The 27891-nt window shown below is 35.8% G+C and overlaps 1 protein-coding gene, 1 long non-coding RNA gene and 1 other non-coding gene across 4 annotated transcripts in view; 1 reads left to right on the plus strand and 2 right to left on the minus strand.

Annotated features, from left to right (window-relative positions):
- LOC125667017 (uncharacterized) overlaps window positions 1-27891 on the plus strand; it is a 104245-nt gene that overhangs the window by 15799 nt on the left and 60555 nt on the right. The window lies entirely within an intron of this gene.
- LOC130051689 (uncharacterized) lies at window positions 9125-11535 on the minus strand. Of its 2 annotated transcripts, none has more exons than XR_008799965.1 (3): window positions 11172-11535; window positions 9761-9925; window positions 9125-9651 (listed from the first exon to the last, which is right to left on the minus strand). It is a non-coding gene; the product is annotated as an uncharacterized LOC130051689 (long non-coding RNA). The 2 variants fall into 2 exon arrangements; XR_008799966.1 differs by lacking the exon at window positions 11172-11535 and adding an exon at window positions 11046-11168.
- On the minus strand, window positions 24902-24973 carry Trnaa-ugc (transfer RNA alanine (anticodon UGC)). Its single transcript has one exon. It is a non-coding gene; the product is annotated as a tRNA-Ala (tRNA).

A 27891-nucleotide genomic window follows, 5' to 3' on the forward strand; every position in this document is an offset into this window, starting at 1 on the left:
AGTTCAATTAGATGTAACAATTTTGTTACTGACTCAATGCAAGTACATGTAACACTAGGAGTGAAACAATGAGATAATTTAAGCCCAAATTTATTCAAAATCTTTATCAATGATCTGCCCAATTACTTCCAAGATTGCAGTGATTGTGTTTTTCTAAATGATGAGTCAGTTAATTGTTTATTATATACTGATGACATTGTACTTTTATTTACTTCACTATAAGGTCTTCAAAAACGACTTGATAATCCAAACAAGTTTTGTAATGACTGGTGCTTATCTGTAAATCCCATTATAACCAAAGTACTTATTTTTAACAAGGCTGACAGATTTATTCAGGAAGAGGTCATATTTGACAATAACACAATTGACTGTTGAACAATACAAATATTTGGGAATTCATTTCACAGCTTCTGGATCTTTCACTCTTGCACAAACGGAATTGTACAAAAAAAGCAATGAAAGCTTACTTTAAGTTGAACAAACACTTTTTACCTCACAATCCTGGATCTAACGTACATGTAGCTATACATAATTTTGACCACACAATTACTCCTGTCCTTTTATATGGTAGTGAAATTTGGGGATCTTTCGACTCATTTTCATCCAAATTTCGAACAAGATGAAAGTGTAATCAATATTCTGAAAAATTAAAAATGTGAAAAATTGCATATTAAATTTAATGACAATAACATTCCTTCCTGGTTTAGCTCTATAAATGCCATTCTTGCACATTTCCCATATACAAATTCTACAAAAACAAAGACAGTATCTGCGAACACTTTAGGAAACAAATGCATACTTGACCCATTGGGTGGATACTATATTTGATATTTGATTACACTAATGCATCTTTTAATAGATGTGACAATTTAGAAAAAAAACTAAAGAAGGGAAAACTGTTATTTTGAGATTAAAACAATATTTATTGATGATAGATAAGAAATTTCAATTAAACTCTGTTTCAATTAAAACTCTTTGATAATTCACCATGTCCTGTAACAAAGATAAAAGAAATTATAGGAGTTGCATCGTGTATGAGAACTGTTCGTTATCTTCACATTTCATTAGTGAAAATGGAAATTGCTTGTAAGCTATAATCTGAGTCCAAACTCTCACTTTTTTAAAGTGAAAAATCTACAAAGACTGAACCTCCATTCAAAATCCTTTTCCATATTTTCCAAAATATTGTGATGGCTGGGTGATTTTATCGGTTTTTTAACCTCTGCTTTGATAATTCGGATGTGTTTAGTGGCTTGTGTGTCTGAATGTTTGCGGTAGTTGTGTGCAACTAAATACTCAGAAATACTAGTTCATATTCTTAAAGGATACATCGCATGTTTCCAAAGTATATGCATTTTATCATTTCCATGCTTATAATAATTAATTCTAATAGTTCGTTCACAGAAATACGGATATAAATTTACGCTCCGACGCTCAAAAAGTATCGTTAATTAGATAGGTAGCCACGTGATACAGTGACGCCATATGTGACCGTCTTCGATCAACTAATTGTAAAAGCAATCCTGGATCTTTTTTTAAATATATAAATTCAGTTTTTGGGACAATGTTCCGAGCATTATATGATTTTGCCACTAGTACATACAAATAGCTATGGAGATACCAAATGTAGCAAGGACTGTTTACATGGGTCGCTGTCTAAACACTATTTGGTAACTCTATTCCTTTAATATCTGTAATTAGCGTTTTGTTTTAAAATAAACAGTGCAATTATTATCAAAATTCACTTTTGGATTAGATAAGTTATGTAAGGGATACAAGACGAAGGTGGTCTATTATGTTAGATACGAGATGGGCATGAGCCGCGTAGCGGCGAGTGATCAGTCCCGTATCCGACATAATAGACCATCAGAGTTTTGTATCTTACTTAAAACATTGTTCTATCTAAAACAAATGCATTTAAACGCAAAAAACCCCACGTACAAATATACATTGGTATAGACAAATATATTTACACCTTCGTATCGTTAATATTTAATATATTAAGAATTCATAAACTTTAATGGCACACAAGGTCAACTCTTGTCTTTAATTCACAAAAAAGTGTTAGCTCATCATTTCAATTGTCATAATACAATACTCCTCAAAACAGGGTTTTGTTCTTCATGAAAAGCGATTCGAACGCTTCTATTGTCTGAAGACTGTATTCAACAAAACAGGTTTTCTTTTTTGAGTGAATGAGGGCACGTAGAGGGTGTTCGGAAAGAATCTTTGAGAGATAAAACAAAACATTGATTTCCTACGTTCCTTTCTGGGAACCCTAATACATGTAATATGATACCGACACGTAAGTCTATAACTGGTATAAAACAGAATTCGAAGCCACAGCCCTCTTTTAGCATTTAGTCCGGATGCCTTGAAGAAATGGATTCAGATTAATTAAAGAATCCGCCTGATAGATAAAACCAAAAAACTGGCTGTAATAACAGTCCATGACTCATTGCAGTGAATAACAGACACAAGCAACGTTTACCAATTTATTCATATAACAGCAATGACACATCCGGGATATACTGAAATGGACAATATCGGCCGCATTTGAAACTTTTGTGGGGTAACTGGGGAGTCGCCCAGTGAGCCAGTTTAACTTAACTTGTAAGGGGTACGCTGGGGGGCCCGAGTAAAGCATTCAGTGCCCAGACCTGAACGGACGCCAGCGTTCTAAGGAGGCAAGCGAGACCCGCCCTTCTCACCCTGTCTCCTGCAGTGCTACCTGGTATGTACATTATCATGTTGGACATAAGCCCCAAACATGCATCAGACTGTAGCATCCCCTCACTGAAGTGAGGTGGATGTGGGCCCAACCGTCCCCGGTGGTGGCCCCACTATTAGTTTACTTGTTTTAACTTGTACGACTTTTAGTACTGTAAATTGCCCCCTGCTTTAGAAGCAGGTGGGGGAAACAACCAGGTTTTGGAGCAGAAACAGTCATCACATACCATTACCGACTCCCCAGTTCGGCCACAGACATTGGAACAATGTCCCCCACAAAAAACTTGTAGGATTAAAAACTGAGTGAAACTCAAAATACAACAAGAGATGTTTGTAAAACACATATACCCCCCCCCCCCCCCCCCCCCATGGTGCAAAATTGAAAAGGGTTATACACACACACATCATTTAATTGATAGTAGTATCATCAATTCAAAATATTGAGCAGACAATATCTTCCTATGTCAAGAGTGAATTGACCATGTGACCTAAATAACAATATGGGTCATCTACTCCTTATGCTGTACCAGTGTACCAAGTTTGGTGTCAATCAAGCAAACAATTCTTAAAATATAGGAAACAAGATATTACTATGTCCAGTTCAACAATTGACTTTTGACCTAAAAATCAATATGGGTCGTCTTCTCCTGAAAATGTACCAGTGTACTAAGTTTGATGTCCGTCAAGCAAAAAGGTTATCAAGATATTGAGTGGACAGTATATTACTATGTTCAGTTTGATCTTTGACCATGTGACCTCAAAATCAATAGGAGTCATCTCCTCCTGAATATACACCACTGTACTTAGTTTGATGTCTGTCAAGCAAAGGGTTCTCAAGATATTGAGCGGACAGTATATTCCTATGTCCAGTTTGACCCTTGACCTTTGACCACGTGACCTCAAAATCAATAGGGGTCATCTTCTCTTGAAGATGTACCAGTGTACCAAGTTTGATGTCTGTCAAGCAAAGGGTTCTCAAGATATTGAGCGGACAGTATATTTCCATGTCTAGTTTGACCCTTGACCTTTGATCATGTGACCTCAAAATCAACAGGAGTCATCTTCCCCTGAAGATATACCAGTGTACTAAGTTTGATGTCTGTCAAGCAAAGGGTTCTCAAGCTATTTAGCAGAAATTATATTCTTAAGTCCAGTTTGACCCTTGACCTTTGACCATGTGACCTCAAAATCAATGGGGGTCATCTTCGTCTGAAGATGTACTGGCGTACCAAGTTTGATGTCTGTCAAGTAAAGGGTTCTCTAGACATTGAATGGTCAGTATATTCCTATGCCCAGTTTGACCCTTGACCTTTGACCATGTGACCTCAAAATCAATAGGGGTCATCTACTCCTTAGGATGTACCAGTGTGCCAAGTTTGATGTCTTTCAAGCAAAGGGTTCTCAAGATATTGAGCGGACATTATATTCCTATGTCCAGAGTAGATTGACCCTTGACCTGAAAAACAATAGGGATCCTCTTCTACTCATAACTAACCCACATATGAAATATCATTATCATCAAGTGAATGGTTCTCAAGATATTGAGCGGACAACACGTGGTCTACAGACCGACCGACCGACAGGTGCAAAACAATATGCCCCCTCTTTTTCAAAGGGGGGCATAAAAAAGAATTACATGGATAAGAATAAGTCAGTTGACCAAACCACAGTACTTGAAACTGGAGTTGCACAAAAATTACAGTAAACGCACAATTGGCAAACAGCAACAAGCACGAAATGATAATTACTTGTGCGGCGGGTAAGGAAAACCTTGACATTTGAAGAAAAAGAAAGAAAGAAAAAAAAATTCCAAGGCCGCTTGATATTGTTGAGAAATAATTCATTTCCCAGCACCGACATACAGACGAGTACCATCTGTTCGGAACAACTCAATCTCAGTAGCCTTGATGTCATGGTTGTGTCCAATGTACAAACCTCTAACCTGGTTAGCCATGAATTTTTATCATGCAACTATGGGCATCATGCCAATATGTTCTAGGTACTGAAAACGTGTCGTAGGAGAGCCATCCGCATGAAAAGAGCAATATATAAGTAATGGGAGGGGGAGGGGGCTATAAATATGCCTTAATTGGTAGTGTTGGGCAGATAATTTGACAAACTAGGGGTTTGCCGGTTTGGTTGGTCTTGGACCTATGTGAAAATACCAACGCTTGACCTAGCTAGGTTTGAGAAACTTGTGGAATCGACGATGACAAAACTTAACTGACTGCGCAAACCGTAAAAATGCCAATGAAAAGGCTGCTGAAAAAAAAATAAGATATAGGAAGTCTTGATATATTGAGACACCTATAAACCGCTTGACACCTTCTAGGGATGAGAGAAATTTGATTGGTTGTTATGTACATCCACCAGAATTCGCTGTGAATTTTGCCCCAAGACATAGCAGGGTTGGAGGCCTTACGGAGTCGGAATTGGTCGTCATACTTTTGCCAATTTTGTGAACGATTAGCTGCAAGCTTTATATCTCGCATTTCTTGGGCCGTTTCACTATGTTGAAGTACAATGCTCATGTAAATCATGAAGGCTGATGTCCGCTTTTCAATGCTCAAAAAGGAGTTAAGTTGGCGCTTGACTACGCATAGCTTGCCATTGACAAGTTGTAAATCCCCGTGGGACTCAAACTGCTCCAATTCCGTAGCAGATTTTGAGTAGGACAGACAGATCAATAAATCCCCCCTCCCATATTTTTTGCTTGAGTTTAAGCGAGACATGACTGCCGATATCATCGCATGCAGATGTAATTTGACAAGGTAAAGCCAAGGGTAAATATGCCGCTTGGTTCAACAAAAAATTGCAAGACTCACCCGGGTTATCCGGTGTACATGAATTATCGATTGGGAATCGAGGGACCTCCTCAGAGGCTGTGGCTGCCCCTCTGCAGGGGCTAGTCGATCCGTCCAAGGTGTGGCCGTGTGATTTGGACTTCGTTCCCGGAGTTGAGCTGTTGTCCGACGATTACGTTTCATCCCGACCCCCCTGGCCGGGGATCTCTGGGTCGCTGCTCGTTTTATAGGTGGCATTCCTAATGCAGGAAAAAATTGTCAAAAAGCTATGTGTAGGGAATAAATCCAAAAAGGGGAGAGAAAAACTTCGGCCACGTGCTTGGTTTCCGCCTCTAATACAAGAACCACGTTGCTGCTTCGGTTGGAAAAAGTGTAATGAATGGGTTCGATCACAGGGAGTACCGAGTGTGACGTAGTGCATACAAATTAACTTGTACCATCTAGCCGCTAAAGTCACGTAGACCCGACCTACAGGGTGTATCAAAATTAATACGGACTATTTGATATAAACTCAAATAATCTCGATTATGACTACCCTCTTACTCAAAATAAATTTCGCGAAATCACTACGATGCTATTTTGAACGATATTCTGGATTTAGAGGAAGAAAGAAGGGAGAAACCAAATTTTGAATTGAACTTTAATTTGACCTTAAAAGTGACTGTTTTTCTGATATATCAGATGCATGACCTCTTAGTTCAGGCCTCAAAGGAAATAGAGTGGATATTTTCGAGCGATTTGCATTGCCTTTACAGGAACACGTTGTACAAGACTTTGTTTCGAACTCCAAACCTGTCAATACCATGAACAAGACAAGTTGGGCAGTGAGTGTCTTTAAGGTAGTACTCTACATCGTCATAATGGCTGACTTCCTTTAAAAACATGGATGAAAAATTAGATATCAGCAATATTTGACTTTTCCTTTTCCATTTGAATACCTAGCCGAGTAGCTCAGTAGGTTAGAATACCGACTGCTGAACAGTAGGTTGCAGGTTCAAGTCCAGCAAGGAGTATACATTTTTTTTTTTTTTTAGATTACCTTCTACTAAAACTGTATTTTTTTGACAAAATAAAGTAAATTTGAAAATTTACATATCTTCCACTTTTCATCTACATCAAATTTCTCTGGTGTAGCATACCTCCTTAATTCTTGGAAAAACACGCGGAAATGGGAAGGCGAACCTCTGACTATGTCAAATGAAAATTTGAATTCAGCATTGAAATTCATTATTCTTGAAGTACGAAATAAGACAGAGTGTAAGTGACCGTCCACAGTGTCCCCGCCGGAGCCGAAGAAAGTGAAGCTGTTGGGGGCCCATGGCAGATTCTGCCATAAAAATATGGCAGAATCTGCCATAGAAATCCTAAGGACGGGCTCATTTCAATGAAAGTGTTTCCTTTGGATCGGGAAAAGAAATAAACATCACTGCCGGGGATGTAATGTCAGTGAATTTGCGACTTTAATGTGCATGTGTTTAAATGAATGATTGTGACATGGATTTATAACTGTGGTGTTTAAACGATTTCATATACAGTAAAATAGGATTATTCATGAAACACTCATTTCGTATAATTCACTGGAATATTTCATGCCTTAACTTGAATATTTTATTTGATAAATAATAAATATGTTTTCTCACGCAACGAAGAGTGGTCTTTGTTCCTGGTTTTTACTGTCAGTCCAGTATTTCTCATAATATTTAGCCTGCTCTTAATAATACTGGGCAATGTTTAGTACAGTATGAAAAATAAAGTACTGTCAAGACAACGAACTGATGTCACAACAATGTTTTAAAAGGATGGAGTCTTGTCAACTTCATTGTAATTAAAAAGTTTTTATTTTTTCACAGAATGTGCATTAAGATACGCTTAATTCACAAAGATGAAGAAACTATGGGGTTATCAGCCTTAATTTTGCGTCAAAGTGAGCGGAAGTTCACTTTCTAAAAATAGCACTTTTCCCGGATAAAATTGCAAAATTGAACCATATCTTACACAAGTGTTCATAGAAAAAAATTCTTGATGTTGATTTTCAAATATTTTAGTATTAATATACAGTATGATATAGCAATTGTATATTTTAGGGAAAATTTTATTAATATATACCCCAAACTTGTTCCTATTTTAATTCGAATTTCCTCTGTCTAATTTTTAAATTTTACTTTTTTTGAGCCAAAACAATAAAAGTTCTTATGAAAATTATACAATGACCATATATTTACAAATTCTTATAATTTTGCCTAAAGATAGGCAATTCCTTATACTAGTAGTTTATTCCTCAAGAAACAACATTGCAGGTCATCACCCATTTAAGAAAGTAATTTTACTTAAAATAATGAGATTTATTTCAAATTCAAATTTTACATTCATTTAAAGCGACTACATATACAATATCAAAATTTATTAGTGTTATAAGCAAATTATCAGTCATAATTTGCTATGATGCTTTGAAAAATATGATTTTTTTAAAAGCAACAATCACAAGCTAGCTGCTTTCGTGGACTAGAGTTTTCAAGCAGTCTCATGCCAAGAAATCCCGTCCAGTCTGAATTCGTTGGCTTCAATAGGGCCATATTACATGCTGATTAATAGTAGCCATCGCTTATCTCTTAATTGCGGTCACTGATTTATAACGGTTTTTCTAAACCGGAGATTTTGCTAAGAATTTCTTGGAATGGTAAACGAGTACGATATAGCCGAGTTTGGAACGGAAAATTTGAAAGGGTGGGGTGGAGGGGGGGTAGTAAAGATAATTTTAAAAATATGAACTACTGTATCAATACACATTCTGCAGACAGAAAGGTATATTCAATATTCTACAAAATATGCCGGGATCGGGATCAATCGTCTAATGTGTAAAAGTATCACACCGGTACCCCTGATTAGGAAATTTTGTGTAATTTTCGGAAGAAATCAGTTGTATACAAAGGAACTATTTGATGTTGGTAGCTGAGGCTACTTCCTGAGGTGCACTCAGGCTGTTTACACACATGTGAAAAACATGTGGATTTGAGTGTAGTCTTGTTTGCGGGTAAAAACTTTCGAAAATTCTGCGTAGGATGTTGTTTTACGGTGAGACGAGACGGGTAACAATGAGCATTTCCAACAGCATTATTTGGCATTAGCGCGTTATTAGCATCAATTTAAACAAGTGATAAATTACAACGTTCTCTAACGATTCATTCAAAATATGTGATGAAGTGCAAGGGGGGGTCACAATTTGTAATTTTTGCCATTAATGTGAAAAAATAATTTTCAAAACTGACCAAATAAGCCGGTATGGGGTTATTTGAGTGTTTTAGTTGAATACACAAAAATCATGACCATGCCAAGAAATCCCGTCCAGTCTTAATTCGTTGGCTTCAATAGAGCCATATTACATGCTGATTAATAGTAGCCGTCGCTTATCTCTTAATTGCGGTCACTGATTTATAACGGTTTTTCTAAACCGGAGATTTTGCTAAGAATTTCTTGGCATGAATCCGAATTTTCTCCATCATTAGTTCTTAAAACTGAAGTACAGTTCTTTTTAAACTTATTTTTAATTATAAGTTAGTTTGATGCATTTTGATAAATAAAAACACATTGTGTTGAAATTCAATCATTTTCATTTGAAATGAAAATGGAAATTTAATAGGATAATTTCATTTGGTACATTAATTTGTATCAAAATTCAGAGAACAATATTACCATCGTGTACATCATTACTGATGCAGTTTGCACATACTTTTTGCAGTTACTTTCCAATTCTTGCAATAATCTCTCTCTCTCTCTCTCTCTCTCTCTCTCTCTCTCTCTCTCTCTCTCTCTCTCTCATAAACAGAACATGTTAAATTGAGTATAGTATACAATAAACATTCATATTTGTTAACATTCATACATTGCTATTGTAAATGCAGAATTACTTTAGTTTGAAATTTTGAAACAAAATTAAGAGGAGCATCAATTTTCCAAGGATTGACTTCTACATTTTTCATTTTTGCTAAAAATATTTCCATTAACATTTTCGATTTCTGTTATTTCTGAGTCTTCTGCTGTTATAGGTATTTTTCGAAAGGTATAGGTGGAAAACTTTTCTTCACCACACACGGCAGCTGTGTAATATGAGAATCTCTAGCTGCAAAATGAATTAACACCAAAATATAATACATGTATTCATTTAAGAACCCCTTTTCTCAACTGAACAATCAATTCGAATATTGGACAGGTAGTAAAAAGTAACAAACCTAATCCTTTTGATTCCAAGTCAAAGAATACAAAAGGAAAATGTTGCTGGCTGGAGTGCTGTTTGACAGTTGGCTCTGGTGCATGTACCATTGTCATATCAATCTCATCAAATGCAATCTCACTTTTCTCCTTCTCTCATCTCCATCAGTACTGTTGATTGCTTCCTAAAATTTTGATAGTCATCATTATCTAGATTTAATGAAATGTTGTGATGAGAAGTCTACATTTTTAATAAAAGATATGTATGAAGTTTTTTTTATTGGGAAATTAACTCTTCTGCCAGTTCTCCACTGTGAATTTACCCTAGAGTTTTCATATACCTTGTGAAAAAATTAGTTAATAATTTAAACATGCATAGAATGTTTTCAATATTTTTTGTTGTTGTTGCAATTTCAATGTAATAAAACATTGAATACTTATGAGTATCTAAATGCTTATCGTCATTTCTACAGTAATTTAGCTCATCCAAAACAGTGGGCATCTAAGTGACATTGGACACATCTGATTAGTTCACCATAGAGAGAATTGTTATGTCAATATAAAATGAAAAGCATTCTATCCCTTCATTAAAACACTTCATGAATGCATTTTCACATCTCAAAAATATTTATAATAGTTAAGAATAATTGATTCTCAAAACAATCACCTATTTAAAAAAAAAAAGACTTCTGTAATTTGTTCATGATCAACCCCATTCCATTCAATAAGAGCAATTAAGATTTAATTTTTTTTGAAATCCACATCATACATTATGATTTACTAATTCTAGACCTGACTGGGACACCATACTTTTTCTCTTTAATTATAAACACATTTAATATAGTGCTTTTGTTGATAATGATCAACTCTATTACTTTTAATAAGAGCCAATTTTTAAAAATCCACATCAGATGATTTACTAATTTTAGACCTGACTGGGACACCATACTTTTTCTCTCTAATTATAAACACATGAGCACTGGAATGGGGTTTTGAGAAAATGTGCATCTTTAATGCATGCAATTATCATTGTTTCATTGACGATGTTTAATTTGGTTGATACATATTTACGTCAGTGTACCTGAGTATTAAACATCCATGTGAATGTGCGTGTACGTACACTGCACTGACTAGTAAAGAGTCATGACGTATAAGCTACGTACATGTAGGTTATACATGTGTACACAAATATTTTGCAGGCCTACGATTTTATAGAATATATACAGGAGTTGTATTGACCTTACGGAAGATAATGATTAAAGATTTACTATTCCCAAAAGAACAGATGGTGTACATTTCACTTACATTTTCTTCGTGTGCGACAGTATTATTCACTGTTATTGTCATTTGGGTTACTGGAATCTGCAATACCCCCAAAAAAGTGCTATACCCAGAAAAAAGTACACTATACCCAATACTGCGATAGCATACCCAGGGCATCCTCTTAGATGGGTTGAGAAATGGTTATCTGGTAAAAATGGTACACTGAATTGGTACCGTTACCGTTATACAGCCAATTCATAGAAAAATCCAATACATCCGGCGCCATTTGCCGGCGCCATTGCTTGTGACGTATTATAAGGTATACCACGCCCGATCAAATTAAAGACGATGATGTAGTTTAAATGTTGGTGGGTTTTTCTAAGTTTATAAATTCAAATATATGTATAATTTTTTATTTTTTAATGTAAGTTAATGCCCCATCACCTGTCATTTTGTCACCAAAATGAATTCAATGGATTTTTAATTTCTTTTTTTAAATTAAATATCATGAATTTAACACCAGTATTTAATTATTTCAAACACTTTTTAATCTCAAAAGCAGGCATGAGTATGTAATTTAAGTGATTAAATCATTTTCTTGCAAGACAAAATTTCTTCCTTACAAATTGTCTACACTATAAGCTATGTATATTGAGAAGTGATTGATTTCATTTATCATATTTTTAATCCCAATAAAGGCCATTAATTATTGAAAGTAAATGATACAACTTGACTCTTTGAAGACACCGTATTGTGTATACACAGCTACCAACACATGACCCCCATATTCTGTTACTGTAGCCTGTTTAACACCCCTTTGTGTATACACAACTACTGACAGAAGACACTGTTTATTGAAACCCTATATAAACCTCCAATGACACCTCAGGCATTTGGTATTTTGCTATTTGTATACATGAAATATGTATGATTTGATGAGAAATATAAATTTCTTTGTGCTATATGGAATATAGTCAAATGTATATTAATGAGGGGGGAAAAGAAATAATGATACATAAATAAGTCAGTGATTTCAATGCATTGCTCTATAATAAAATGGTTTTTTAATAAGCAAACAATTTACCACTTTGTAACCACCATCATATTTATACAAATCAGGACGTTAGCCATAAGAAAAATATGAATTTTTGAATCATTCATAGTTTCCATATGTTTCCAGCTCTAGCCATGTGGAGGCCTCCTTTCTGTAGAGCCATAATTTCTGTTTTTGAAATGAAAAATTTATAGCCAAAGGACCAAAACCATGAAGAGTAGAACATACAAAAAAATTATATCAAAAATAAATAAATTTTGTGATACTAACATTAACCAATTTCAGTTGTTGATAATTTGTTTTTCTACTGTGTGAAATAAAATTAGTGAAGCGTAATAACCAAAACCATAAAGAATGTATTGGACAACAATGTAAATTACACAAAAAAATCTATGGTATTTCATTAACATAATACAATTTTTCTGTTTGTAAAAAAGAAAGTATTAAAGTCAAAGGACCAAAGCCATAAAAATGTACTAGATAAAAAAAATGTAAATACTATATTTGTACAATAACATTATCATAGAATTACAAACATTTAATGAAACAATTGAATTTCTTCCTAACCTACACAAGATCAAGCTGTATTCACTGGACACACCCGTCTGGCGGGGGAGGAATAAGCCTGAAAGTAACCCTACTCTAAGTTCTAACCTACATAATATCAAGCTGTATTCACTGGACACACACGTCTGGCGGGGGAGGAATAAGCCTGAAAGTAACCCTACTCTAAAAGTTCTAACCTATATAATATCAAGCTGTATTCACTGGACACACCCGTCTGGCGGGGGAGGAATAAGCCTGAAAGTAACCCTACTCTAAGTTCTAACCTACATATTCATTTTTTTAAAATTATAATGTAGTAAATTTGAGAACTTTGAGTAGGGTTACTTTCAGGCTTATTCCTGTCGGAGACATATTGTTTTTGCTCCGTTTCTTATTATGTCTCCGAACACAAAGTATCGGAGACATATTGTTTTTGCTCCGTTTCTTATTATTCTTATTAAGGTCTTCCGTCTCAACGGAAGACCTTATAGTGATTCTTATGTTTCTTTTCCTCTATTATTATTAAGGTCTTCCGTCTCAACGGAAGACCTTATAGTGATTCTTATGTTTCTTTTCCTCTATTATTATTATGTCTCCGAACACAAAGTGTCGGAGACATATTGTTTTTGCTCCGTTTCTTATTATGTCTCCGAACACAAAGTGTCGGAGACATATTGTTTTTGCTCCGTTTCTTATTATGTCTCCGAACACAAAGTGTCGGAGACATATTGTTTTTGCTCCGTTTCTTATTATTATGTCTCCGAACACAAAGTGTCGGAGACATATTGTTTTTGCTCCGTTTCTTATTATTCTTATTTTCTTCTTCTTCTTCTTCTTATTCCTCTTCTTTCCTGAGAAATTTGTCCGCTCGATTGTATGAAAGTGCTTCGACAGATCCACTTCAAACTTTGTGAACTGATAGGGAGTCATGAGGAGGGGTGCAATCAACTTTTCAAATTTTCAAAATGGCCGCCGTTTCAAGATGGCGGCCAAAAAAGTCAAAAACTCAAAATTGTCGGATTTCAACCAAATTTTATTTCTAGAGTAATATTGTGACCCCGAGTCCATTTCCACCATCAAATTTTTTTTTTGAGCCGCCATTTTCAAAATGGCCGCCATATACCGAAATTTTTAAAAGTGTTAAAATCTCTACAACATTAGGGTTCTGGGGTCAATTAAGCGTCAACAGTTCATTTCTAGTATCAGTATTTCCTTCCAATCAATTTTCAAATGTTTCAAAATGGCCGCCATTGAAGAAAATGGCGGCGAAAATTCCAGTCCGTCGAATTTCAACCTAATTTACTCTCTAGGTTTGATGGAGGATTCTGAGTCCATTTCTGGCATCAAAAACCATTTCTGGCGTGGGGAGGCGTTCGGAGACATTTGTGTTGGCATCCCAACACAGTTATAGCTCGTTATTATTATTTTTTTTCTTCTTATTATTATGTCTCCGAACACAAAGTGTCGGAGACATATTGTTTTTGCTCCGTTTCTTATTATTATTATTAAGGTCTTCCGTCTCCTGTGGAAGACCTTACTATTATTGTTCGCGTTCTTCTTCTTCATTATTAAGGTCTTCCGTCTCCTGCGGAAGACCTTACTATTATTGTTCGCGTTCTTCTTCTTCATTATTATTATTATTATTATTTTCCTTGGTAGTACACGCGTTTTTCTCAGCCATTTCTCTATCGATTTTCACGAAATTTTCAGGAAAGATGTCTTTTGGTGACGAGACTTTGCTTGCAAAATTTCGTGCTTGACGTCACTTCCGGTCAGGAGTTATCTCTCTTTTAGTGACTTTTTGAAGGGCCTTGTTGTCCACACATCTCCTCCGTTAGTTTTGAAGCTAGAGTCTTGAAATTTCTACACAAGATAGAGTAAACATTTTAGAAGATTTGTGGGGGATTCGATTTTACCGGAGGCGATTTGCCTAAAAGCTCGCCTGGACCTCAAAAAAATGGATGCCAAAATTTTCCGCCGATTTCGACGATTTTTGACTTTGATCTCCAATATCTTTTTTCTTGCAAATATTTTGTTAAGATGTGTAGAACAAAAGTTGTGCACATTTACGAGATCTTTTCGAAAATATCAAGATTTAGGGGCTAGCCCCTTAAATTAGGGATCTAGAAGGGCTCAAAGTCGAGATCAAATATCTCAAAAATCGTTAATATTTTGGTATAAGTCAAAGAACAAAAAATGTTCATCTCAACAATCCAAATCTATTCCTATAAAAATTTCGGTCATATGTTACGTAATAAGGGATTTTAAGGGCCAAAACCATAAATTTTTTACCCCTTGTATCTCGAAAACGACAAATATTTTGAAAAGCAATAAAGAACAAAAGTTGTTCAGAATGATGATCTGAACAATATGCATATTTCGTTTTTACCCTATGTGGCCCCGTTAGGGAGCTACAGTTTGGCCCTTAAAAATTACTTCTAGAAATAACTCGAGAACGGTAAAGAATTTCTAAATACTTGTTGAACAAAAAATGTTTGAAATGTCATGACCTTTCTTACGATATCAAGCAAAAGGGGCTGACCCTTTAAATTAGGGGCCCAGAAGGGTCCAAAGGTTTATTAGAATATCTCAGAAACTATTAATATTTTGTAATAAGTCATTGAAGCGGAAATGTTCATCTAAACGAGCTTGTTCTTATCAAATCAAAAAGTAGGTCATATGTTACGTAATAAGGGATTTTAAGGGCCAAAATCATAAATAATTGACACCTCATATCTTGAAAACGACAAATATTTTGAAAAGCATTATTGAACAAAAGTTGTTCAGAATGATAATCTAAACAATATATACATTTCGTTTTTTCCTTATGTGGCCCCGTTAGGGAGCTACAGTTTGGCCCCTAAATATTTCTTGTAGAGATAACTCGAGAACGGTAAAGAATTTCTAAATACTTGTTGAGCAAAAAATGTTTAAAATGACAAGGCCTTTCTTACGATATCAAGCAAAACGGGCTGGCCCTTTAAATTAGGGGTTCAGAAGGGTCCAAATGTTTTTGAGAATATCTCAGAAACTATTAATATTTTATAATAAGTTGTAGAGGCGGAAATGTTCATCTCAACGAGCTTGATCTTATCAAATCAAAAAGTAGGTCATATGTTACGTAATTAGAGATTTTAAGGGCCAAAATCGTAAATATTTGACGCCTCATATCTTTAAAACGACATATTTTTTGAAAAGCATTATTGAACAAAAGTTGTTCAATGTGTCATAACCTATCGATCAATATCAAAAAATGGGTCTGTGGGCCTCATGGCTCGCCTGTAGAGTCGATTTTTGTCGATATCAGTCGATTTCAAAAACTTGTAACTGGTAAATATTTTGTAAGGACATATTGAACAAAAGTTGTTCAGTTTATCGAGATCTATCGATTGATATCAAGAAATAGGCCTATGGTCCTAATGGCTCGCCTGTAGAGTCGATTTTTTGTCGATATCGGTCGATCTCAATAACTTTTTACAGGTAAATATTTTGTAAAGACATATAGAACTAAAGTTGTTGAGTCTATAGAGGGCTAACAAATGACATCAAGAAATAGGCCCGCAGGCCTTATGGCTCGCCTGGAGAGTCGAATTTCAAACGAATTTCACCGCAACTTTGCTTCAGAAGCTTATGATATGAAAAATTGATTATATCTAAAGTGTCTTAAAGTCGGAAACTAAATTGGGACTCATTTGTCTTTTTTTTTTTTTTACTCCGAGTGCATCAACAAATCGGACGGAAGACCTACTCGTTGCTCGCAACGAGATCGTGTCTAGTTATTATTATCTTTTGAAATCCGGATCTACATGTTGATCGTTGATCGTTACGCAGTGGGAGAAATTATAGTATACTTGATGTTACGCGTTCATTTTATTCAATTCGAAGTTAAGAAATACAATATTTTATTATCTATGATTAAAAGTTCAATTATATTTTAATTTTAACTCTTTTTGCAAATCTATTTGTTGGTAGAAACTGGGAATACAAGTTATATGTTATTGCAAAGTGAAGTTCAGTTGGTGCGAGTGTGTATTGAATTTGAAGGCCAGAACATGATGCACACTCTGTAGGTCTAAGAAGTGCTTAGTTGCAATCAAACCATTTTCTCGCAGTTTATCTGGGTCTCTGTCCAATTGCTTTTTAAAAAAAGTATACTTTTTTTTCATGACAAAGCCCTTGTGTCGACAAAAATTATCCATGTCTTTTCCTCACACATTCCTCCAAAAAAAGGAAGAAAAAACTCAGTGTAAACCCTTTTTACTGACAGGTAATACACACTTAAACGACCCCAAAATCCTATTGCAATATTGGATCCAGTAAGTGTTCTACCAAGCCTCTATCTTTCCTCCTCACGAAAATATTAACAGTTGGGAAGGAGAAACTTCAAACGTACCGCTACATACAGAGGTGGTGTAAATGAAATGTGTATTCTAAAAATTCTAAAGAACTTTTAGTAAACTTGAAATTGCAACGCTTTTCTCAAGTCAACAACATCAAAACGTATGACTTTTCGACACTTTACACGATCATTCCTCACACTAAATTAAATACTAGACATTTTGACATTATTGACAGTTGCTTTTTCAACAAAAATGGAAAACAGAAATATTCATATCTAGTGATTTGCCATCCAAATATTACTTGTGAAATACCACTGTGATTCCACACACAAGTACTTTGAAGTTGAAATTGAAAATAAGCTGAGTTCCTCATTGACCATATCTTCGTAGACTTTGGTGATCAGGTCTTCGAACAATCTGTTGGAATTACCATGGGTACGAATTTTGCTCCTTTGTTAACTGACCTGTTTTTATATTGTTATGGGTTAGAACAATCCCTTGGTATAGCGTAGCAGAATTTACTAACATAAGACAATTAAACAATTGATAATGATTATTTACAATTAATAATTGATATAAAATTGTAACAATAGAAAAATATGAACTTACGGCAGTTGAACAATAAATCTGAACAGCATCTACACACACAGAAAATAGTAATTCGAAAATTGTAGTTCCCAGTATAATAAAATCCAAAATGCTTAAAAAGTGTCTAACCAGAGCTTTTTTATCATAAAAATTTCAGTAGTGTATTTATCATACAAATGATTTTTCTAGAACAATCTTGAACGACAATGATGCAACCACTCTACTAACAATAACATGAGGTCTAGTTCAATCTAGGTCACAGGTGTCAATGAAATAAAAATCAATTCTATAGAACAATCTAGGTCACAGGTGTAAATTTAGTGCAAGGAAATACAATGTACTACACAGCACCTCCCCCTTAAAAGTTTGAATGACGAAGAAAACGTAGATATACAATGCACATGATCAAAGCAACAACAAAATAACAAAACATACTCATAACACTATTGATAAAGCATCTGCTATAACATTGATATGTTTGATATCAATATCATACTCTTGCAATAATAAACTCCATCTTATGAGTCTTTGATTCTTGTTTGACATTTCATGCGAAAAAGTGAGAGGGTTGTGATCCGTAAAAACAAGAATTGGATATGCAGTAACATTCAAATAATCATAAAAATGTTGCAAAGCTAATAACAAAGGAAGACACTCTTTTTCAATGATTGAATAATTCTGTTGACATTTTGTAAGTTTCTTTGAAAAATAAGAAAGAACTCTGTCTACATTGTCACTATATTTTTGAAACAAAGCAGCACCGATTCATACATCACTAGCATCTACAGTAAGCTTAAATTGCTTAGAAAAATTTGGAGCTAAAAGAACTGGACTACTCATGAGAACAGATTTAATTTTACAAAATGATTCGTCGCAGTCCTTTGACCATACGAATTTAGTCCTCTTTTGCAACAAGTTGGTAAGTGGACTAACTGTTAAAGAAAAAAAATATTTTCTGTAAAATTCTGTCATGCCCAAAACTCTCGTTAACTCTTTCTTGTTTGTAGAGATCGGGAACTTTGCAATAGCCTCCACTTTTGCCATAATAGGTATACCATAACCATGACGTACATTTTGACCGAAATATTTTACAATAGCATGGCAAACGTCACTCCTTACAAGGTTCACTATTTAAGACCCAATTTTAAGTTAACACCCCCAAATGGTAAGCCACCTGTCATTCTAACATTGAACAATATATCTCATGTGGAGTGACATCTGCAGAGAATGTGGTCTGTAGGAACCCCAGTGATGTGTTTTAATAACAATAGTCAATCAGTACAGGCATTCTTTAGATCTTGAGGAAGTCCAGTATACCACAAATTTATAGCAATGACCTGTCCACAACTGCTATGTTCTCCTAATTAATTTTTTAACAATGCAATTTTAATATAATTGTATTCTTTTCTCCTCTATATACATGTACTATAAATTACACAATCAGAAATCAAACAATACTTTGCACATTGATTTCTTAAAGTTGTAACTTACAGAAATAATTTATATTATCAATTTATAATAGCTCTATATTCATAAAAGAAATTATTCATTCAGCCAATGAATGAGAGTAAGAAAGGGAGAGAAAAAAGGAGTGGGTGGGTGTAGACTGTGTGTCAGCTCCCGACAATGATGTCTTTTTCACAAGTTTCTTCACTAATTTCATTCTCAGTACAATTTTATAATGTCTTAACATGGCGAAAGTGGAAACTCATTTTACAGAATTTCGGTCACATCTATCAAAATACTCTTTCAACATGTTAAGGTGACATACTCATTTTTTATGCCTGCCAGGTGTCTTAATTACATAGTTCACATCACTAAGCTTGCTTTCAATTTCATAAGGACCATAATACCTGGCCTGCAAAGGATGACCAGGAATAGGCAAAAATACAAGAACCTTAACATCTGGTTTAAAAACTATGTTCTTAACACCTTTGTCATACCAAACTTTCAGTTTGGTTTGGGAACTCTTGAGATTTTCTTGTGCTAATTTACAAGCATTGGGAAGTCTCGCTTTGAAATTTGATACATAGTCTAAAAGATTAACAGCACTAGTTTCAGTTAGCCATTTTTCTTTCAGCAATTTTAAAGGACCTCTAACTGTATGGCCAAACACTAATTCAAAGGGACTGAATCCTAGATATTCTTGAACTGCTTCTCCTGCAGCAAATAAAACAAGGTGAACCCCTTCATCCTAGTCTTTATCATACTGATAAAAATAGGTCTTCATCATAGTTTAAAGGGTTCGATGGAAGCGTTCAAATGCCCCCTGAGACTCTAGATGATAAGCAGTAGACTTGTACTGTCTAACACCAAATTAATGCATGACTTGTTGAAACAACCCTGACATAAAATTTGAATCTTGGTCTGACTAAATAGCCTTAGGCACTCTACAAAACTGGGAAAAAAAACTTGGTAAGGGCCTTGACTGTGGTTTTCGCCTCGATATTCCTGAAGAGGCATAGGTTCAAGGAATCGAGTGGCCGTACACATGATAGTAAGTAAATACTGATTCCCTGACCTAGTTTTTCGCAAGGGTCCTACACAATCTATTAACACCCGACTGAATGGTTCCTCAAATGCTGGAATGGGTTGTAGCGGGGCAGCTGGATTTTTCTGATTTGGTTTACCTAACATCTGGCAAACATCACAAGACTTGCAACATTTAGAAACATCTTTTCTCAACGTAGGCTGATAAAAATGACCCCAAATTCTGTTACAAAATTCACATTTTTTTTCACGGCACACAGCCTTATTCTTGCATGACTGACATTTCTGTAGACACTTTCGGAGGATACATATTTGGACAGAGTTTATTGAAACTTGGCGTTGAGGGCGAGACTTCTGCTTGCCAAACGTTTCCTACCTTCATCTGATTTGTAGATCTGGACAATGCTGCTCGTTCCTCCATATCTCGTACCGCTAGGTCCGGACCAGGCCTTTAGTACGCGGATCAAGGAGATTAACGAAGTGCCTTCTGATCTTCAACAAGTTTGTTATCTAATTCGGTATCAACAGTTTCTTTGTTGTGGACCGATTTTTGAGCCTCTTTTCCGATACGACGGGGTTTGTTTTGCAGTGGAATGTCTTTTATTATCGATTCCATTTCTATTGTTGAGTCAGCAGAGGTTCTTTGATCAACACAAACGTTCTCGGTGGAACTTTTCTTGGAAGGATCTCTCGTAGCTTTTTCACTATCCGTACTCCGACAACATGAACTTAAGCACTTTAAAAGTCCTAGCCTTTTGATTATCCTTCGCTTTTTTTTAATACAACATCCTAACAGAAGTGTCATTACCAAAGTCATTATTATATAGATCCATAGGTGTCTATCCAAGCTTTAACTGTTTTCATGGGGAGAAGATTTGAGTTTGGCAATTCCGCCATTAATGCATTCATAGGAAATATTTTTATATCTTTTAATATTTTTAGGGACTTCAATTTGAGTGATTTCTGGGTACACTTGATTAAAACCATCCCACAAAGTGCATGTGTCTATTTCGTTGATGTAACTTTGATTGATTGATTGATTGCTGTTTTCCGCCACACTCAACAATTTTTCAGTTATCTGGTGGCACCCAGTTTTTTTGGTTGAAGAGAGAACCCAGCTACAATGTATCTGGGAAGAGACCACCAACCTTTCGCAAGTAAACTGGGAAACTTTCTCACTTACCGGCGCGAGCGGGATTCGAACCCGCGCCGACCAGAGATGAGAGGCCGTGTGATTTTGAACGCGATGCTCTAACCACTCGGCCACGGAGGCCCTTCGATGTAACTTTGAAAGGAATCTGTTAGGTTAAAATGACGTTCACTGTTGTAAAATGGGGGTAATAGTAGGGACCCATGAAAACCTGAGCCATCTTGTAATTTATCTACTTTCTTCAATAATCTAAGATTTCTTACAAACTTTGGTTTCAAAGTTTTGGGGCTCAATCTTCTATTCATGTTTTTTTTTTAATTTTATTGAATCTCTTTAATTCTAATTCAAATAAATTTTCGTTGTTCAACTTCCGCATTGGCTAGCCTATGATAGTCTTGTAATTTTTCTAATACTACATCAGGTATCCGGGCATTATAGATATTTCCAATTTCGTACATCATCTGATTTTCCGCACTTGCCATTTCTGCAAGTAACTGCTAAATATCAGAAAATGTTTATCCTAGTATCATCTATTAATTGCACGTGCTATTTACTAAAGTATATTATGTACAACAGCGTCTTTTACAATTGTTCACAATTAGTTTAACGCCATGAACACGTCAGCTAGCATGGCTTTATTTCATTACTATAGCTAAGCAATCCTTAACTATTTATTTCTTACGAGGTTTAGGTACTGGTTTTCACGGTGTGGAGATTGGTTTAAAGCCTTGACCTACTATATCACCTCCATGTCTTCATTACATGGTATGTTAGGGACATTTGGAGGCATTTCGGACTGATTGTCTTTTTCATCTAAATTCAATTCGTCAGACTCTGACTCAGGAAAGAATTTCACAGTCTCAATATGCTCACCTTTAATCTGTTCATTGTCCATTAGTTGTCTAATTCGCAGTTTCCTTGGAAGTTCGGCTAGAGGGATGTCTTCATCATCTAATGATTCTTCTCTTTCACTTTGTTTATATTGTATTGCTCTTTCATCGTCATCTTCTGAGGACGTTTCATTCTCTGGTGGCACGACATAAGTTGTTTTCCTTAAATTTCGTTTATTTTCAGCCGGTTGAGGAATGGACCACTTAGACAGGCCAGCTAGTCTTAACTGTCTCGCATGACACTTGGTAGTATTTCCTGTCAGTTGATCTTTTACTATGTGAGGTCCTTTCTGTTCAATAATCCTATCGTATGGAAGCCATTTCTTATCAAGTTTGTTCTGTCTTTTATTGTTTTTAAGATATACTGGATCTCCAACATGGAAGGATACTTCTTTCCTCCTTTTATCTGCTTGAAGTTGTTTTAGCGTCTTTCATATCTTGATGTACCCTCATAAACGCTTTACGTTGTTCTTGCAAAATAATTTTGTGTTGATCTTCTCCTGCATACCTTCCTCTCGGCTTCAATAGAGTATCCAACGGAATATTACATTTCTATTATACATCAGATAATAAAGGGGGAAGTTTGAGGAGTCATTAGGATGAAAACGAATGGCTCCCAGAGTCTAATTAAGATGGATATTCCATGTCTGTGCATTGTCATCTATCTTTTTAGCCATTACATCAAGAAGGGTTCGATGGAATCTTTCTACTTTTCCATTTCCTTGTTACCCCATATAATATTGTTGGTTATGTGCAGATACCCGATGGGCGTGGTCATAATGACACGAGGGAGCGTAACACCCGAGTGTAAAGTTCACATAGACGTTTGGACTGTTGGTTTTGATATTTTTATTTCACAGTACTCATTCTCCGACTTCTAGTACCGGTATTTGCTTCAAATAAATACAATTAAAATTCTAAGAACCCATATTGTTTAAAAATTAAGCAACATATTTAATTGATGATGGTGGCTACTCTTTTAAAAATCTTATTTGATATCCTTGATTGGAATACATATTTTGACTAAATTGCCTGAAAAACATTTACATGTATATAGAATAGATTTAAAAAATCGGGGAAACATAAGCGAAAAAATAAAAAGAATTGTAAGCCCCGAAACCATAAAAGAAACACGACAAGTCTGATTAGTCGCCACTATTCACTCTGTCTGCAAAACAAGTTTATCAAACGCGTTCTTATCACGTGACTGGGTCTTTCATAAAACTCTTATATAAATGATACCCGTATTACTACGTACACGTGTTTCTCGACTTGAGGAGAATATGGAAATAGAAAGTCTTTGGGACGAAACCATAGACGATATCATCTTGTGTCAAGGTTCAGTGCGAATATCTATTTAATAAACTTAGTCTGAGTCAGTTATCCGTGTTTGGTATGTGCAATTGTGATCTGGAGGAACTTCATACAGTGGACAGTGATGTGTTTTTTCGAAAATGTGGGCCGGGTTTGAAGAAAAGTGTGGGTTATGTACAGGTAACCCACACTTTTAACAAAAGAAAGCACGCCAAACTATGGTACAAAATGTTGTTACATGATGGATGTTTAGTTCTTCAAGAGTTTCTCGCACTGCTCTGTTAACATTTTCCGTTCCATTGTCTGAAATAATTTGTAAAGAACAAGCGTACCTTGGGTATATTTCCTACAAAATCAAATGTCCGATGTTATCAGCTGATTTGTCAGGAACAAGGAAAACCTCTGGCCATCCGGAATAAATATCCACGATACTATGTATTTATTGCCTGATAATGTAATACGGTATGGTCCCGATAAATCCACTCCTACTTCTGCAAACGAAAATAGTGGTAAGTCCGTTTCTTGAAGTGCAGGTTAAACCTACTTATTGCTCCTGGTTTGGCATATAACACATCCTTTAATATATGAACATAACCTTTTATACAAATTTGGCAAATAATATTTTTCTCGGATCACATCATATGTCTTGTCCAAACCCATATGTCCCAATCCGTCATGGTATTGTTTTACTAGCAACGTCTCAAGTTTTCGAGGTACATACAGTCGAAGTCTGGGTTCTTTCGAATCACCATCAGCAATATGATACATCAACCCATCAACTTCTAGAAATATTCTTTCCTCTGTAACTGTTGCCTTCTCTTTCTTTAATCTGCTTCTTATTTTTTGTATTTGGCCATCGTTTCTCTGACTTTCTTTGATATTAATTTCCCGAGGTAGGTCTATGAATGGTTTAATCAGTTCATCATGTTCTATAACTTCACATTTTGCCATCTTCTTTGGTGAAAAGATGTTCGAATTTAATACATTTACTCAAAGAAATTGTCTTTTATGTTAGGTTCGTCATATTCGGATTGATTTTCCTCTTCACAATTCGGAGTAACATCTGGCAGTCTTGACAAAAGATCAGCACAACAATTGAATCAGCCTTCTATGTATTCCACTTTGCAATTGTACCCGACGATACTCAGAGCCCATAATTGGATCTTCTTGTTTTGCATGGGAGATTCAAGGAGATATTTCAACAGTTTATGATCTGTTCTTATCACAAACTGAGCTCCATGACGATAGTGATCCAATCTTTGATTGATTGATTGTATCTTGCTTATCGTCTCGCTCGAGAATTTTTCACTCATATGGAGACGTCACCAAGACCGGTGAAGGGCTTCAAATTTAGACCTATGCTCGGCGCTTATAGCCATTGAGTAGTGAGGTTTCTTTAGCGTGCCACACCTACTGTGACACGGGTCATCCGTTTTTAAGGTAATCTCCGAGGACCTTTGACATTCACACCTGATGCCGAGCGTTTGGCAATGGAACTGTCACTACCGGTTTTAACGACTTAGGTCTGTCGCGGCCGGGATTCGAACCCCGGCCTTCCGCATGCAGGGCGAACGCTTTAACCTCTCGGCCACCGCGGCGGTTCCAATTTTTGAAGTGCATAATGAATTGCGAAAGCTTCTTTCTCAATTGTTGACCATTTCTCCTGAGGTTTACTCAACTTGTGCGAAAGGTATATACATGTATTGGTTTATCGTCTCTTCATTAGCCTTCTGAGTAAGACAGGCTCCTACACAATTATCGCTAGCATAAGTGTGTAAAATGTAGGGCTGGTTAGTGTCTGGATAGGCTAACAGGGTCACTACAGTTAGACTTTCTTTTGAGTAGTTAAAAGCTTCCTGACAAGGTGTTGTCCACTTGAAACGCGCGTATTTTGGGGTCAGATCGATTAATAGTTCTGCAATTTTGGAAAAAATTAGGAATAAATCTCAGATAATGATTATACATACCAATGAATCCACGGACTTTTCTTACTGTCTTTGATGCGGGTAGTTTGTTGATGGCTTCTATTTTCTTGGGGTCTGGTTTCATTCCTTTTTCATTTATTACAAACCCAAGATATTCCGTTTGATCTTGAAAGAAACTACATTTTTCAATTTTAATTTAAGCCCATGTTGTCTTAATTGATCGAACATACTTTGAATATGTCGTAGATGGTATACCGATGTTTCTGAAAAGACCAAGATGTCGTCCAGGTACCCAATGGCAAACTCGTCCTGTCCTTGAAGAACAATGTTCAGTAGTTCTTGGAAGACGGGCGGTGTAGAGGCAAATAAAACAATCCTTTGTGGCAAGCGAAAACTGTCTTCTCTTTGCTCGTTTCTTCACGTTGTACTTGCCATTACCCACTATTAAGATCTAATGCAGTGAAGTACTTGGCTTTTCCTAATAGGCAAAGTATGTCGTCAAGTAGTGGTAACGGAAATTATACTGTTTTCACTATTTTGTTCAGATTGTCAGAATGTGGAAATCTACGTACATCCTATCAGAACCGTCTTTCGTTTTGACAACGACCATGGTGATTGTGATCGCTCATTGATTTTTGCGTCGAACATTTCTTTCATGGCGGCATCTATTATTTTTCTTTTGTTCAGGGGTACCCGATATGGTCTATTCTTAATTGGATGGTAATCTCCAGAATGTAAACCTTATACGGTACCAATTGTGATGCACCAGATTCGTATTTCGACAAATAATGTCTCTTCAGTGATGCTGAAGCCGAAATTTTGGAAATTCGAAAAAAACAAAAACAACAATAAACTTGTGAGAGCTAAAAGGAAAACTAGAGTGCCAAAAACTGGAGCCAAATTCGTCCAAGGATAAAGCTCTGCATGAGATAGATAATCCATAATTTTGAAATGAATTTCTAAATGTTATCCCAGCAATTAAATATACATCCGTATTTTCAATCTATTCGCATGTTAACAGTGTTAGTTACTCTAAGTCACTATCCTTTCTTGCGAACAGATCATTATTTTCCTTTACCAGTTTTTTGGGTACGTCTATTTTCTCACTGGAGTCTTGTTCATTATGAATGTTAGATATTTCTTGAGGTTTCAACACTTTCACTCGACCTACAATGAATCCTCTTGGTATTTTATAAGTCTTATTTGTTTTGTTCACTAAGATAAACGGGACCTTCTCGTCTTTTCCCACGGAAGCAACCAATTCCTTTAAGTATAATGCAGGATCTTCTAATACAGTTGTTGTCTATATTATTTAATTCTACTACACCACAGTCCTCCAAAGATAAGTTACCACTCACACTTCCTAGGAAGACAGTCATAGTGTTTGGTTTACTAGCAAGTTTCTTAGCAACATGCACAATGGACGAAATATGAATGTCTTCTTTCAATTCGGCTTAAGATTTTCCATTAATGCACATAAAACCAAGATCAAAATATAAACGAACATGCTTGTTAGTAAGCCAGTCTAGACCAAGAATAATTTGTTTCAAAGCGAGTCCAGCTATCTTTAAATGAAATGTCCACCCAACCTAATGCTACAAGGGATTTTCCATTAGCTACTTGAAGAGCAGGTACATCTGTTTTGTAAAGTTTATATTGAAAGGGTAATGTTTTTATACATTTTCTATTTTTAACAGACAACTACATGGAATTCATCAAATTTATTTCTAAAGTCGGTTTATGTTTCTTCCTTTCGGCTTCTTTAAGGGAAGAACGTCTTAGTTTTCCTGTTTCTCTTTCTCTTTAAAACGAGGGATAGGATTCCGATGTCTATCCTTATGATTAAACGATCTATCACGATTTTGCCACATTCCTTCAAACTTTCTCGGATTTCGACAATCTGATTGAATATGTCTAAACTTGTGACAATTCCAACATGCTATACGGTTTTAGATGTTTTTTCTACAGCATGAATTGGTTTATTTTGTCTTCGATTTGGTTGTTTGATATTTTGAGGTTTGTTTTGGGGGCAACACCTTGCTCTATGGCCAACTTTCTTTTTTATAACACCTATTATTAGGAGCGTGGTCCACTTCCATAGGTTCCTTGTGTCTAGTATTTATCGGAGTATAATTATCCAGTCAATCTCTGAAGAAATGTGACATCTCAAAACTGGGGAAAGTCTGTCTATTGTCATTCATTGTATTATCGACCTCATTTAAATTTTGTTCTCTCATACTACTCGAATTGCTGATTCTAAGTCTCGGGGGTTTTCACGAAGAATTTTCATTATTAAATAGTCATATGTCAACCCGTCGCAAAAGATATCTACTAACTGCTGTTGAACTAACTTATCTTTGAGTTTTAATCTATTATACGCGTCTTCCAGGATCTGTAACAGCCTTTCCACAAACAACTGAACACTTTCGTTTGAATTATGTCGTGTACGACGCATTACAGCCAAAGCGTGTTGGGGGTCAGTGATTTCTGCAAATCTGTTTCTTAGCATCTCTCTTAAATCGTTCCATGATGCACTTCTTCAGCGGCTTCTGTATTATGAAAGGTGAAGATAACGAACTGTGATCAATATC

The sequence above is a fragment of the Ostrea edulis genome, chromosome 2, assembly GCF_947568905.1.
Source record: "Ostrea edulis chromosome 2, xbOstEdul1.1, whole genome shotgun sequence".
NCBI lineage: Eukaryota > Metazoa > Mollusca > Bivalvia > Ostreida > Ostreidae > Ostrea > Ostrea edulis.